Raw genomic sequence first — 7,280 nt, 5'->3', positions numbered from 1 at the left:
TGAAGATGCCTGAATAAGGCAAAACGCGTCGTTGAAAAATAAAAAACTAAAATTGCAACCAAGATTGATTTTAACCAATACTGTTAAGCACTGGTTTGATGTATGCCACATATGGACTGGAAGAATTCCTATTATGTGTCACTGCCAAAAGAAACTTGGACCATATGTAGAAACAACTGCTACAGTATAGTACATAAGGTAACTGAAAGAAATAATCAACGAGGCGAGAGAAACGACATTTTTATTCAATGATAAATTTTTTAAAGCCATTAGTCTTCTGACTGTTTTAATGCGAACCGCCCCGGAATCCTCTCCTTTGTCAACATTTCCAACCCACGTCCTCAATTATTTTCTGTATGTATTTCAGTATCCGCCTCCCTCTACAGCTCTTACTCTCTACAGCTCCCTTTAGTACCATGGCAGTAATTCCCTGGTGTCTTAACAGGCATCCTACCATCATATCCCTTCGTCTTGTCAGTGTTTTCCATATATTCCTTTCTTCACCGATTCCACGGAGACCATCCTAATTCTTTACCTTGTCTCTCCACTTAATTTTCAACATTCTTCTGTAGCACCAGATTTCAAATGCTTCCATTCCCTTCTTCCGGTTTTCCCATAGTGCATGTTTCTCTACCATACAATGCTGTGCTTCAGACGTTCAGTCTCAGAAACAATGGGGAAGGCACATACACAGGGCAAACAGGGAGAACATTTGATGTCAGATACAAAGAACACATGAGAGCCTGGAAATATGGGACAAACCACCCCACATTTGCAGAACACCTAAGAGAAAATGACCACAAACCAACCACGAGAGACGATGACATGAAAATAATTAGAATCAACAATAAAAAACACCTCCTAACTATGCAAGAAAATTACCATATCCAGAAGACCAAAGCAGAGGGGAAGATGCTGTTGAATGACCAAGTACACATGCCAAGCAATTCATTATTTACACTAATAGATAAAATAATAGAATAACGTTCGCAAAAAGTATCAATATAATAATACTATCCAACATAATAATAATAGAACCCAACATCTCTACACTCACTCATCCATGAACCCCTCTACAGAATATGGAAACAAAAAGTCAAATCAGCTGTCACCAAAGTTTTCAACTACTCGCTAACAGCTAGTACGCCCCTCCCCCCCCCCCCCCCCCAAAAAAAAGTTAGTCTCGAACATATATTTCGTTAGGCTGGCAGCAAATAGGTAAACATACCAAAGAAGATGAAACACGTAATGGAGTCGCAATATTTACGTTGTGAAAAACAGTGTACGACGAAATGATTGTATCGAGTGACAAAAGAACAATAGACCACCACACAAAAGTGTAAGAAACAAAGTGAACAGTGTGTGGCAGGCGAGAACACAAAGATGTGATAATATAGCAGTGATAAAAGTGGTAGTGCGATCTCCAGACCACATGTGAGGAAACGCAAATCAGCAAATCATGAGCAATTACTTTTTTTACAAAAAAATCGCGAAGTGAACTGTTTAATAATCTAAAACTAACAAAACTGTATCGTTATAGATCCCACTGATGATGCCTTCGAACAGGAGAAGGCGAAACGCGTATGGGATACAGTAAATAAAGTAACTAGCAGCAGGAAAAGGCAGTTTTATTAACAAAACAAGTAAATTTCTTCCTCATTTAAGGCAATGAATCACAATAACTACACCGAAGTCACCGCGATTTATGATGGTCCCCTGTACATTACAAAAGGCGAGACATGGTTCTTAATAGGGTGTGTCATCTTCAAGGACGCCACTACAGAATCTGCACCGAGCACCCACCCTGGCCATATGCTTGGTAAGGGGTTGTTGTGGTAGGGCACTGCATTCCTCCACCAGCTCGTTTACGATTGCTGGATAGTCTTTGGAACATTTGGACTTGCTATAGTGCGTCTTTCGAAAGTATCCCACACGTTTTGGGTGGGATTCAAGGTGGGGGAACGGGGAGGCCAGTCCTTTTTCCGAGTGTCCTCTCCTTCCAAGACCTACTCCAGCTCCACAGTTCGATGTGGTTGCGTATTGTCATTCATAAAAATGAAGTCAGGGACGAGCCGGCCGGTGTGGCCGAGCGGTTCTAGGCGCTTCAGTCTGGAACCGCGTGACCGCTACTGTCGCAGGTTCGAATCCTGCCTCGGGAATCGATGTGTGTGATGTCCTTAGGTTAGTTAGGTTTAACTAGTTCGAAGTTCTAGGGGACTGATGACCTTAGAAGTTAAGTCCCATAGTGCTCAGAGCCATTTGAACCATAGATTTGGAGATCAGTACGTGTGTGTAATATTATTCCTCCCACACAACAACACTTGGACCACCAAACAGACCAGGTTCAACAATGTTCCTGTGTGGGTTACGTGTTACCACTTCTCGCCATATGATGGTACGTCCACCATTCTCGAACATCATCTGTCTGCTGGTCAAGGTGAATATGATGTGGGGAGGCATAATGTTGTATGGGCGTACTGCCCTCGTAGTCATTGAACACCCACCGGTCAACGTTACTGTGACACTCCACCCCTTCCCCACATACACTGAAGAGCCAAAGAAACTGGTACGCCAGCATAACACCGTGTAGAGGCCCCGGGAACACGCACAAGTGCCGCAACACGACTTGGCATGGACACAACTAATGTTTGAAGTAGTGCTGGATGGAACTGACACCGTGAATCCTGCACGGCTGTCCATAAATCCGTAAGAGTACGAGAGGGTGAACAGCACGTTGCAAAGCATCCCAGGTATGCTCAATAATGTTCACGTCTGAGGAGTTTTGTGGCCAGCGGAAGAGTTTAAATTCACAAGTGGAGCCACTCTGTAGCAATTGTGGACGTGTGCAGTGTCGCGTTGTCCTGTGGGAATTGACAAAGTCCGTCGGAATGCACACTGCACATGAATGGATGCAGGTGATCAGACAAGATGCTTATGTACGTGTCACCTGTCAGTCATTTCTAGACGTATCAGGGGTCCCATATCACTCAAAATGCACACGCCGCACACCGTTACACAGCCTCCACCAGCTTGAACAATGCCTGCTGACATACAAGGACTATGGACTCACGAGGTTGTCTCCATACCCGTACACGTCCATCCGCTCGATACAATTTGATACGAGACATGTTTCCAGTCATTAACAGACCAATGGCGGTGCTGACGGGCCCAGGCGAGGCGTGAAGCCTTGTGTCGTGTAGTCATCAAGGATACACGAGTGGTCCTCCGGCTCCGAAAGCCCATGTCGACGATGTTTCGTTGAATGTTTCGCACGCTGACACCTGTTGATGGCCCAGCATGATTTGATATTGACGATACACTCGTGAAATGGTCGTACGGAAAAATATCCACTTCATCGCTACCTCGTAGACGCTGTGTCCGATTGCTCGTGCGCCGACTATAAGACCACGTTCGAACTCACATAAATATTGATAACCTGCCATTGTAGCAGCAGTAAGCGATGTGACAACCGCTCCAGACACTTGCTGTCTAACACAGCCGTTGCCGACAGCAGCGCCGTATTCTGTCTGTTTGTGTATTTTTTAATTGAATACGCATGCCTGTACCAGTTTCTTTGGCACTTCAGTGCACGTCTTTTCAGGGATGTATTCGGCCATGACTTCATTTTTATGACTTACAATGCGCGACCGCATCGAACAGCGCAGGTAGAGAACTCTTGGAGTGAAAGGATTTTCGCTGGCCGAAGTGGCCGTGCGGTTCTGGGCGCTGCAGTCTGGAACCGCGAGACCGCTACGGTCGCAGGTTCGAATCCTGCGTCGGGCATGGATGTGTGTGATGTCCTTAGGTTAGTTAGGTTTAACTAGTTCTAAGTTCTAGGGGACTAATGACCTCAGAAGTTGAGTTCCATAGTGCTCAGAGCCATTTGAACCATTTTTGAAAGGATTTTCGGCGCATGGACTGCCCTGCCCGTTCCCTGACTTAAATCCCATCGAGAACGTGTGGTATGCCTTGGAAACTCCTTCTGCAGCACGTAAACATGCACCAACGACAATCTAGTAAAAAAATGGTTCAAATGGCTCTGAGCACTATGGGCCTTAACATATATGGTCATCAGTCCCCTAGAACTTAGAACTACTTAAACCTAACTAACCTAAGGACATCACACAACACCCAGCCATCACGATGCAGAGAAAGACAGTCTAGTAGTTTTGGAAAAAACGACTTTTTTTTAATGGAGTGGGTGATTGATTATTCTGTAATGTTTTTGTTTGTTTGTTTATAGACGCAATCACATTCTTATGACACAGTGGTCTAGTAGTTGTCAATCGCGCTGGTGGGGTGAACGGAACGCGCTACCACAAAAACTCGTTACCAACCTTGTGGCCTTCGAAGGAGCACAGTGCAAAGCAAGCATTGCTCTCTGCGGTGACCACACATCCAATTAAGAAAGCCTGTCCCACCTTTTGCAATGTCCAGAGGACCATCATGGATCTCGGTGATTTTTCAAGGTAATTATTTCCTCCATCTTCCCTTACGTCATGACTAGCCAATCATATTAGAGGGCCAATTAAAAGTTTTACAACAGTGGCGTCAATCATCGATAGTCTATTAATAGAAGCACATATCTCCATGCAAAACCAGTCGTGCCCTGAGGAAGGCCGTTGCAATTCGGCCGAAACGTCGGTTTTAGTTTATTATTGTTGTTAGTTTTTAGCAATGACGCGGCATAATACCCAGACGAATTTTAATCACTAAGGTAATTACTGTCTTTAAACTGTCATTTCTGTTCGTCTCACTGTGCATTTTTTCAGTTGCCTTCTGTGCTATATGGTAGCAGTTCTTTCTATGTATGGTCCAAGTTTCAGCGAGCTACCTTCACTGGCAGTGATACATCATGTGGAAGTTACTTTCGTTCAAATGCTTCAAATGGCTCTGAGCACTATGGGACTTAACATCTGAGGCCATTAGTCCCCTAGAACTTAGAACTACTTAAACCTAACTAACCTAAGAACATCACACACATCCATGCCCGAGGCAGGATTCGAACCAGCGACCGTAGCGGTCGCGCATTTCCGGACTGAAGCGCCTAGAACCGCTCGGCCACTCCGGCCGGCGTTACTTTAGTCCTTAAGTTTTTCGCACAAATGTATAAGTCATGTGTTTTTCTTTAAATTTTTCTTATAACATTACACACACTGCAAAATGTTTGGCCTATTCAGTAACGCGTGAACAAACTGGTTTTACCACGTTTGAGGCCAGTTTGGGCAACACTTTGACACTAATGATGTTAATGTTCAGTTCCCGCACCGTGAGTTCCCCGCTTTTATTGACCCACAGAAAGGAGTCTGGAGACGTTAAGTAGGGAGAACGCGGGGGCATTATCCTTTGGATAGAATTCGATTACAAAGAAATTAATTCTTTAATTAGATGTTTGAAAAGGGGCACACCCTGCTGCTACCAACAATAACGTTGATCTGCCTCGTGAAGCGAAATGATCAGTTTATCGACGTCTTGGTATATAAAACTGTTCACTGTAGTTCCAAAGGAAATATGGTCGACTATTCAACACGATAGGTCACACTGCATTCCAGTTTCCTGACAGTGCAAGCTGGTTCCACGAAAGGAAAGTGGATTTTCGATCGACCAAATTCTCGTGTTGAATATTCATGTATCCACTAAGGTGAAACCACGCCTGATCAGTGAAGAAAACGGGATTCACTTCTGCGATTCCACGGGTGTCAAGAAGCACCCTAAACCATAGTCTTGGACTACCTCAACAATCATTTCAAAAGCTACTTGAATCTACGCAATTTAGAAATAAGAGATTTAACTTTGAACTTGACTTAAATGATTCTGAACAATTAACAATAGTAAAATTAAGTACGTACCAAGCTGAGCTGCAGTCACAGGTAAGCTAAAATACGGTAACAAAACTCGCACTCTTAATTTGTGCTTGTGCAATCTAAATATCGTAGCCAGCTATGAATACCTTAACTGAACTTTGAAATTAAAGTAGTGAAATCGAATGATGCTGGCGTTTGAATTTCAACGACACTCGGGTTCATTCCGGAAAAGAAGGGACCATGCTTGGTAATGCAATTGGGACAATGAGCAACAAAGGTTCATGCTACGTTGCTGTAATTTAGTTATGAAAATGGAACAGTTTGAAAAGCTGAGGTCTGCCATACAGTTCTAAAACTTTACGTGCTTCCAGTCTTCCTTGTTGGTTGATGAAGGTTTGATCGAGGAGGTGGCGACAGTCACTCATTGTCGGCCGTCGCTGTTGCAGAAGCTGGATGTTGGCGCGCCTTCTTCTCGACACGGTCACCAGGCGAAACGGGCTCTTGATGTGCGCCAGCTAATGCTTCCCGTCCGCGACACCGTGTCAGAAACTATCATAGCAAGTCGAGCGCAATTACATGCAGCCCAACCCCGAAAGCGCGGCAACTCGCGGGAGCGTGACACAACACACCTGCTCCACTGCACCACCCCAGCCAGACCCTCCCTCTGCCCGCGCTCCACGCGACAGAGTTAACACTACCAAAGATCCTAAACACTTTGGTTCTCCACACGACCTATCGATGTATTCGTTCGATAGCATAGTTTTCCCTAGGCCAGACCCAGCGTATAAATACAAATAATATTCACAAAACAAACCAATTATAAATCGACGTAAATGCATATATATACAAATAGTAAAACAATTACAATATACAAAGACACAGAAATGTTATATCTTCAGGTAACAAAATAAGGAAAAAAATTTGCAGTGCAATAGACGGAAATAGGAGGATACGCATTTCCGGCGTTACACGGGCACTTCTGAAAGATTCTGAATGACACACGCGACGAACACTGAGACAAAAGTCACGAGTTGTATCATTAAGTGGCAGCGAATGTGTTTTTATACTTTCATACTTATTTGGATTTAGTTCCCTTTTATGACACTGCTTTTCTGTCCGCTGTTTCCGTCGTACGTTTGATCCTAGCTGTACGATTCTCAAACGCTTGTAGCCATAAGGGTCGTTTTTCTGCCGTATTTCAAATGAAACGAGTCGCCCCTTTACTGCTGTCGCGCTGTCCCCTCACAGGGACACGCTCGCGTCAAATTCCCAGTAGCACGCGATCAAACGCGTGGCATCTCAGTTGGCAAAGCCGCAAAGATTTTTAAGAGAAAACGGAATTTCGGTAGTTTGAAATGAGTCAGATCTCGTGAAAAGCCAACATGTTCCATAGCTCATTCCATCGAAACTAGGATGTATAAAATGTTATAAGTGTTTAGCCAATGCCAAAATCGCTCTCACTATGCACCTGTGATT

The sequence above is a fragment of the Schistocerca cancellata genome, chromosome 1 (assembly GCF_023864275.1).
Source record: "Schistocerca cancellata isolate TAMUIC-IGC-003103 chromosome 1, iqSchCanc2.1, whole genome shotgun sequence".
In the NCBI taxonomy this organism is placed as follows: Eukaryota; Metazoa; Arthropoda; class Insecta; order Orthoptera; family Acrididae; genus Schistocerca; species Schistocerca cancellata.
Note: the sequence above shows the minus strand (reverse complement) of the source record.